Genomic DNA, 9,860 nt, shown 5'->3' on the forward strand with positions numbered 1-9,860 from the left:
TGTATCGACACGAGTATGCAGATATGCTTCGGTTGTGGGTACGCAATTAAACACAGGAAACCTAAATGCGAGCTGAAAGGCTAATAATGAAACTTAAGTGACACAATAAAGTACTTACTATACTAGTCATGAATAAACTAATGTAGTGAATATGTTTACAGCACTATAGTGGCTTAGTCAATAGACACATTCCAAAATTATGTCACTGTCATAGCAACAGTCTTCCGTCATTTTGAATGGGGCCACTGACAATAATCATGATTGCACTACGTTGAAATACGATGATGAAAACAGCTCGAAAAAAAGTGGTATTATTGAACAACAGGCTATGGAAGCCTTCAAGGTTGCAAATTAATGTTTCTGGTTAGACGCAAGTGGTTATCAGGGTTGAACAGGTGCGAAGCGTTGACAACAGTAATTGCCTTGTTTGCCAGTACAAGGAGGCGTCTGGATGGCCAGCCGCTATTGCTGTCACTTTCACTAACACAGCAGTAATGACTACTAGACAAAAACACTATCCTTGTACTGGCAAACAAGGCAATTACTATTGTCAACGCTTCGCACCTGTTCAACCCTGATAACCACTTGCGTCTAACCAGAAACATTAATTTGCAACCTTGAAGACTTCCATAGCCTGTTGTTCAATAATACCACTTTTTTTTAGCTGTTTTCATCGTCGTATTTCAACGTAGCGCAATCATGATTATTGTCAGTGGCCCCATTAAAAATGGCAGAAGGCTGTTGCTATGGCAGAGACGTAATTTTGGAATGTGTCTATTAAGCACCACGGCCAGTCACTACGCATGTGTGACATTGCACCAGGTGTTAAAACAGCAATACAAAGACTATTCAAGTACACTAAAGTACTTACTTTACTAGCCACGAATAAACTAAAGTAGTGAGTAATATTGTTAACACTAATGGCCAAATCATTTTAGCACTATGCCTAGTGTCTGTACATCATCACGTGACTATACAATCAAAACAGCAATATAAACTAACCTGTGACCTTCTTCATTCAGTAAAACAACAAACTATCTTCTTCCCCAAGTCCATGATCTATGCTTTGGCTCACTTTACAAAATTAAACCCACTATCGATCCTGTGAAGTGTCACTATATTAAAGCAGAGGAGATCACACAGTTTCATCAAAGAAATCAGATTTCTGAGAATGCTTGGAATGCATTAATGAGAATAGGAAGTAGTACAAGTTATATCCCTCCTAGGAGGGATATAACTTGTCTATACTACCTCCATTTCTCATTAATGCATTCCTGAGCACTTATAGCAGTGCTATTATACCACTTAGCTATACACCTTCTTTTCCTTTGAAGTGAGGTGTGAAAGTGGTATATGTGACTGTCTCTGGGAAAACCGGTCTTATCATCCATTTAAAAGTATCGAAAAACGTCAGTTTTCAATATTCAGAGTGTTGTAGCTGGCCAGTGGTGGTACTGAGCTACGCATACCAAATTTTCACATGTTTCACAGCAATCTCTTACCTTCCACATCATCCACTGATGAAGTAGCCAACAGCCAAGTTTCCCGCCATTTTAGATAGTTTTTAAACCAACGTTGTCTGTACCGGACGAGCTCCAGAAGGGTCGGAGGCGGGGGACCTGCAAGATGGTGTTCAAAAATTGAAAAGAAACGTGTTGGGATGAATTAGGCCAAGTTACGGGCCATTCAGGGCTCAGAACTGGCTAAAATGAAAGGAAATTTACAGCACAGGTCATTGTCCAACACCACGGAGCTGTACAGCCACACACAGCCATCTCCTGGTTGGCCAGGGCTCCATCAAGACTCCAGACTACTCGTACGGCTCACCACTGTGCTTTAAAAAAGTAGCCAGCAAAAGCAGACCACTTTACTCTGGTCAACTGTGACAGTAAAATTTGATAGTAGCTACATTCATTAAGCTTTGTGTTAGTGTAAAAAAATCAAACTTCCTGTCTTGGGTGATAAGAACGGCTTTCGAAGATCCAGTCACATTTATAGTTAAAAATAATTTGTCGCTTTAATTTTCGTCGATACAGCAGCCAGCGACAAAAATGTTTTGACGAGGAGTTTTTCCTGATCTATGGTATTGAAAGAATGGACACGGTCAACATGATTGCAAAAGACAGATGCAAGAATGCCTGCATGTGATTAATAAATGCTCACAAAAGGATACCATGTAAACATTTTGAATGCTTGTATATACGGGGTCACAGCAGTGAAGTTGTTGATGTAAAACCTGTGTAATATAATTGTAATTGTTTATGTGCTGCAGTATAATTACAATCATATCATTCATCTAAAATTCCTAAATGGTCTGCACTTACTTAAGCTTACAGTATCACCAATCTTGAGATAAAGATGTAAGGTGTATGACCGGTATGGGCTCATTCAGTACAATATTTTATTGCTTAAGGGGAAAATGTGGCACAAAGTTAATTTAAAAGATGTATATGTGACCGGGTGTGAGAAAAGAGGTCTTCCTCACACATCTAAGTCTATGACTCTAGATCTTTCATTTATTTCATTTCATTGCTTTACAGATACACAGCAAAATTACAAGGATGGTAGGTACAATAATAAGACAGTATGATTGGAAAGGTGATCTGAAGGACAAATGACAATCAATGCCAGATGCCTATAAAACTAACTACTTATACTTAACTTAATTACCAAAAGCCTATAAAACTAGTTATTACAATAAATGATAGTTACAAGGGTTGGGGAGCTTAGCACAATTACAACAAGGACATGCGAAATGGAAAGTACTTTTATTATTTGAATTAAAATTACTTAAAAAATGTTCCCATAAATAGCTCTCTGTAATATTATTATTAAGCCCTCATCAATTAATGCTAATGAGATGCTCATTATTGACCAGATTTTAAGTCAATATTCTTACAATCTGAATTTAAAAGTTAGTAAATTGGATGTGTGAACACTATAGTTGTTTAGTACCACTCATACATGTGTATGAGTCAGTGAAACTCTATGACGACGATATATGTACATTGACAAAAAATTGCAACAAGTGTCAAGTCTCCTTGTTCTGAATTTCCCTGAGGCAACTTCAATCCACAATAATTATAATTATTATAGTGCAAAATTTTATTCCTTGTGATGACTAAGGATGCGGCGATTATGCCGGCATAATTTTGGGCATAATAGGTATGTGTGGGAATCAGGAATTATGCTAGCATATTATAAAGCTTTAACAGTAGGAAAATCTGCAGATTGCACAATTTCGTTAAAAAGATCGAGATACTCTAATAGAGCAGTCAGAAACTCTAATAGAGCCGTCACTGAATATTATTTACTCTAATAAAGCAGTCACATTGAAATGAAATATTCTAATACAGCAACTAGCTAAAGAATTCAAGACTATTTGAAACTTAAACATCAATGAAAATGGCCTGATACAGCAATGAACTGACATTATTGGCCAATTATGATGGCATAATTTTGGGAATAATGGACAATTCTCAAAAGCATAATAGATGATTTTTTGAGCACTGCTCAAAAGCATAATGCTCAATTTTTGGAGCATAATAGCCGCATGCCTAGTGATGATTGTGAGGGCTAAATTCAACAACAACAATGCCATGATGGCAAAAAAGGATGTCGTATGTCAATAGTAAAATCTATGATTAAGACTTGGTGACTAGTAAAATAAATCAAGGATTGTGCTTGGTAACAAAATAATCACTGTCTATAGGGGTGTTCATTTCAACACAGAAATATATTGCAGTGTCCAAAGATTTTATATACTCATTTTACATGTAGCTAACTGCAATTTTGTTTAGGCTGCACAGTATTATAATAAGAATGTTATTACAGTTTTAATCAGCATGTTAAGCTGATTGCTCATGACGTAAACCAAGTTAAATTTCTTTTACATACAAAAATACCAAAATTTCCAGCAAAAGTCTTGTGGGTATACAGCATATAAGCCAGTGATAGAATGAATGTGCTAGTATCCATGTAGCCACATTCACTAAGTGTATAGAGATGAAGACAGGTGGCTCCTTTGGTCTTGCAACTAGTTTCACAGAAATTTAAAGTTGAAATTACTTGTTGGATATTTTTGAAATGTTGCTGGGAAATTCTTGTGTCTTCATGTACACAATTCCTACATAATGTAGTCTTCCTACTGGGACTGTCACCTTCCCATGATGGTTGCCATTTAGACAAGTAGGACACAATCTACAATACGATACATACGATATTGTACGTATTGTATCATACACTGTACTATGATACATACTGTACGTATTGTATACAACATGTTCTAGAGTGTGGAAAAATTAAGGAGAAGATTAATTATCATTTCTTTAATTTATAATACTGTGTGCATAACTCTGTTTGTACCTACTGTAAATATATTCAAGGTACATGTGCACACAGTATAGCATTCTTTTACTGTTTACACTTTGTTTACTACACTGAAGGTGAAACTATCTTTGTAGCGTTTTTGGATACATGCAATCTACGCTGTCTTGGTCTATACAGTATGTAATGGACTCAGATAATATTTAATCTGATTTAACTTAGTTAGGGCGGTGTGTCTCTATTAGGATTCTTGAAAAATGGACAATGCCTACTATGAACCCACTATTATGGTTTATGATCAAGTATGATAAAATTATTAATAATGTACAGGTACAAATAATTGTGTTGTGCATAGACATGTAAGTAAAACAATTAATGTGCTTCACAAATGACTTATTAATAAACACACACTGAACAAGTAACTTGATTATAGCAAATGATGTGTGCAACTGAACCACGTAATAAACAATGATGAAGGCACATTATTAATTGCCCATGTTAGCTAGCATCTTGCTCTTGGGGTACAAATCGTAACATCGGGTCTCTCATTGAATCAAAGTCCATTTCATATGCACCGCCAATTGGATTACCAACTATACAAGTAGACTGAAAACTGTTTACAGAATACAATGAAATCTTTCTCCTACAAATTATTAATAATGACAGATAAAAAGGCAGTAGTTTGCAAGGCAATAGCATGCAGAGTTGGGATCGCTACTCTAAAAATGTAACTTGTTACTTAATATACTAGTTACTTCTATACAATGTAACGCGTTACAGTTACATATTACTCCCAGAAAAATGGTAACGAGTTACATATTACATGTTACTTTGAGGGCTGTAACTATTAATATATATTACATTTGTTCGTTACAGATATAATATTTATCCATTATATTTTACTACTAGCATTAGTACCTACCCTACGTGCAGGACCATCTCCACATTAAACATTTAATGCCAGGAAGTGGGACCAGCATTAAACACCAGCACTGCAAATGTAGCTATGTAGGGACATGCATGGTGATGTCACATTTTTTAAAGAGCATGAGGTTTCCTTATGTCATTAATGATACAAAACACTAAAGTTTATTGTTTGTGGTTTTGACAGAGATGTAGTTTAATTATTCAATGCATCTTATCTACCAGTGACTTCAACATGCTGTATAGAACAAACGAAACCTTTGCTGCTTTTCATGACAACTAATGCAACAATAATTAATACATTGGGAACCAAGCATAACTATTAGTGTCCTATATTTGCAGTGTAGCATGCATGTCGATAGTGCTTTAAAGTACATGATCCTTATGCAATGCATAATAATTAATTTTATTGTGAAATAATGAGCATGCAAAGCTAATTATAGTTAAACTGCATGTGAGCTAAGGCAATTGTATACAGTATACCCTACATTACATACAGGTTGTGTACACATGGTACCTTCTACACTATGATGTTTACCTTGCCGACTGTCACAAAGAGAAATGAACTTGGGAATAATTTAAAGCCAACACAATTTGCAGTTATAGTTACTGCATGGCAAGCAGAGGTTCAGAACTTGTCCTATGCTATGCACTTCAGTTCTGATGTTGCAGTGACACATATATCTCTTGCCATACAAAAACCCAGTTTTGAAACAGTCACCTGCAGTGTAATTGACCATTAAGGTAATGCACAAATCTTTAGAGTGAAAGCATGTAAGCAGGATTATAGTGAAACAGTTGTGCCAGGTCAGATGCAGTTCCTCGGTGTAAACTGCATGGTTCCAGTATTATCATTTTTCAGATGCACAGTAGTATCTGTCCAATCATGCAAGCTGCCTATTTACTACAGCAGTAATGAGGTAAGTCTGAACAAACAGATTTGCATGTCAGTGCACACCTATGTGCTTAAAACAAAGATGTAGATATTCAGGATACTGGAGAAAGAAGCTTTTACCTACTCTAATACAACACACTGGACCAACACACAGATAGACAAATATGTTGGCAATTTGCCTGCCCTATCCCAAAAGTGCTATAAGAATCCCTATGATGTAAGGCAGTTAAGTGCCAGTGCTGAAAAGCTGAGCATAAGCGTTCGTAGATGAAGACTTGCATGGAACAGTTAGAACAAAAAGGTGCATCAAAAAAGGTCCCAAAAGTGAAAAAAAAAGTTATGACCTAGGCGGGAATTGAACCCTGGCTGGTTATAACAACTTAGGGTTAAGGGAGGTGCACAAATCGCCACAGTTGTTTATCAGTTGTTTTGACAGGAATGTAGCTCAACTTTTTAGTGATCCTTCCCTACACCAGTGCCTTCATCACCCTATAAAGAACGAACAAAAGCACATCACGTATTGATTTGTTACAACAACACTTGAGTTGCCAAATGTTTGGCATTTAATTTTGCTAAAGTCCCACGTCGATATGTGCTTTGTATGCCAAGATATGATGAGCTAAAAGTCGTGTTTTAAAAAGGTGTGCACAAAAAGGTTCTGAGCAAAAAGAAAAAAAATTGCCGACATGTGGATTTGAACCCACGACCTCTTACATGCTAGTCAGGCGTTCTACCACTTGAACAGTATGTGCTGTGGTTTTCAAAGGAATGTTGCTCAAGTTTTCTTTACACCTTGGCCTTCTACGCGCTGTAGAGAACGAATGGAAGCATGCGTGAACTTGCAGTAACAAACTTGAAGTAGGCGGATGATGAGCGCTTTGTGTTGGGCACGTGATGTGTTGATATGGACAGTCCCAGGCGAGTAATCGGCATGACGGACGGACAGACGGACAGCTTTATATATATATTGTAGATTACTCATTACTTTGTCATGCAATGCGTTATATTACTTTGTTACAACATAAGTAATCATTATTATATAACATGTTACAGATGTAACTCGTTACCCCCAACTCTGATAGCACGTCTAGGAACACTGAACTGCAGTACTGATTCAGAATGTTTTACCTGCTAAAAGACAGCTTAAACATTGAAAGAGTACAACGCCGTGCTACCAAATATATGTTGGGTGATTATACTAGCAATTATAAGACAAGACTTCTCAAGCTGAAGCTTCTCCCTCTGATGTAACTTTTCAAATTGTAGGATGTTTTGTTCGCCATTAAATCTATCAAGTCTCCAACGAACCAGTTCACTATAAGAAACTTCATCACTTTTAACTCTGCCAGCACAAGATCAGGATCTAGTAACAAACTAATGCACCAGTCTCATCTAAATAATATGTCCAGACACTCGTACTTTCACCATCTACCTAATCTCTGGAATGCACTCCCTATAATTGCCCTTAATCAATCTTTTCAAGTTATTAAATCAAAATTAAAGAAACATTTCTGGAATCATTTCGTTGAAAATTTTGATGACACTAATCCATGCACATTACATTATTTATGTTTATGCTCATGTTCATCATGCCATCTAAGAAAACCTCCTGTAACAAATTTTAACCACCTGTAAGCTATGTGTAATTTATTTTACTTTGATTGTATATAATTTGTAGTGTAAGTAAGTAATTACACTGTAAATTGTAGTGTAAGTAATTTGGCTGTAAATTGTAGTGTAAGTAAGTAATTTGGCTGTAAATTGTAGTGTAAGTAAGCAATTTGGCTGTAATTTGTAGTGTAAGTAATTCGGCTGTTGCTACTGGATACCAACAGACCTTTGATGTAATTAATTTTTTTCTCATATTGTCTTTCCCTTGTATCCTTTGATTACATCATTAAGCCATTATTATTATTATTATTACTAGGACCGCGTCACGTACAACCAAGTACATACACCAACGTTGCAACCTACCCATTGGGCAAGTATAAACAGTGCCATAGGAAACACTCAGAGCAGTGTGCGTGTACCTGTGGAAATGATACATATGCATACGTACACAGGCAAGGGAGTTTAACTGGCATCAGAAAACCACAATACTAAAACACAACCTACACAAAAAACCAAGTTAAGTTAGCTATATTGAAAATAACTATATATTGTAGGTGTGACGTGTCTCTGAAGATGACTCAGCAGTGAAGTGAGGCTATGCAGAATAAGGGATATGGCGAAGGCACAATTAGCAATTGATCCCAGTCAAGCCAATATGGCACAACAGACTCTGTTGTAACTAGAGGCCACTGGTGATGTACCTGTATATCAGCGGTGTGGCATTGGCACAGTGATCACAGTCTATAATATTATGCATACAGCCATGCACAACATACAGGAGATAGTTACACATTGTTGTATATGCAGCACTGCATCGGCTTCTTGTTTAGCTATTACAGACTCACAGTAGACTAGTAGTTAAGCCGAGTGGAAAATAATTCCAGCCGCCAGCAAGCCAGATGAAGGTGCCGGTATAATGAAAATAATTCCAGCCGCTAGCAAGCCAAATGAAGGATGAAGATGTAGACCTATAATACAACTACCGGTACAAGTATTACATTACTCATTACCTTGCTGTTCCAGCTGGTTGTTTATGAGCGCATCAGCTGGTATCCCAGCTGGTCCTTCACTGATGACGCCTGGAGCGCATATCCTGCACACAAAATACAGTTACAAACATTTAAACATACTAGTAATGTTGTTGCTTACCAGTAAAGTGGCGCCTGGCCTCTCCGCGGACGTTTACTAATCTTCTCGTTCGAGCAATCAAGGGCGTGGTGCCGGGCGTTATATAGAATTACAGGGTTTTACTCTTTTCACCACCTTTCATAACCCTTACGTAATATTAAGCTCAAAAGCATCCAGACTTCCTACTGTAGTTGTTGCTCTCTCTCTTCGACTTTAGGGCACGCATCTAGTAGTTTCCGCGGGGAGGGGACTTTAGGGGATGCGTCCAGTAGTTGCCGCGAGTAGTAGACTTTAGGGGAAGCGTCCAATAGTTGCCACGAGCAGTAGAATTTAGGGGAAGCGTCTAGTAGTGTTAGCGTTAGGGTTAGAGTTCAGCTTTGGTTTCTTCTTCACCTTTAGGGTTAGATTCTTCTTACTATATACAGCTTATTTCGTTAGTCACATTTATAAGATACAAAAGAAGGGAATCAAGGGAGCTAGCAGCGGTAGCATAATCGGTAGCATAATCGGTAGCACACTGGACCATCACACTGGGATCCTGGGTTCGATCCCCCTTCAAGACTGCACTTATTTTTCGCCTTTTTGGTTCACCGTTTTTTGTCTAAGTTCTGTAGGGTTATGAAATAGGGTGAAAAGAGTGATACCCTAGAATTACACATACGGTTAAGTCATCAGCACGAACAGGCGTACTTATTATACGGTTGTGCCTTCATTCACAGGCGAATCTATCCCTGCTTAGTTCATGTCTCTAGGCCTCGTAGTTTTCTCAAACATTATTTATTATTTATTTATTCATTCATTATTTATGACGTAATTTTAACCGCATTTCGTATTATTCTTACTACTTGGTTGTATAATTAGAATGTGTAGCACTACTTATAACAAGAGCTCATAATAATTATTTAATAGGAAGTAATAGGGAGAGAGTATCAAATGCCCAATATACTCTATACAGATACAAAGTTTTGCTAGTAAG

General features: G+C 37.2%; 1 long non-coding RNA gene across 1 annotated transcript; it reads right to left on the minus strand.

Annotated features, from left to right (window-relative positions):
- Positions 1-4,623: 4,623 nt before the first annotated feature.
- On the minus strand, positions 4,624-8,985 carry LOC136257568 (uncharacterized). The gene is made up of 3 exons (XR_010702076.1): positions 8,906-8,985; positions 8,767-8,849; positions 4,624-4,969 (listed from the first exon to the last, which is right to left on the minus strand). It is a non-coding gene; the product is annotated as an uncharacterized lncRNA (long non-coding RNA).
- Between the last annotated feature and the right edge of the window lie 875 nt (positions 8,986-9,860).

This window comes from Dysidea avara, chromosome 6 (genome assembly GCF_963678975.1).
Source record: "Dysidea avara chromosome 6, odDysAvar1.4, whole genome shotgun sequence".
NCBI lineage: Eukaryota > Metazoa > Porifera > Demospongiae > Dictyoceratida > Dysideidae > Dysidea > Dysidea avara.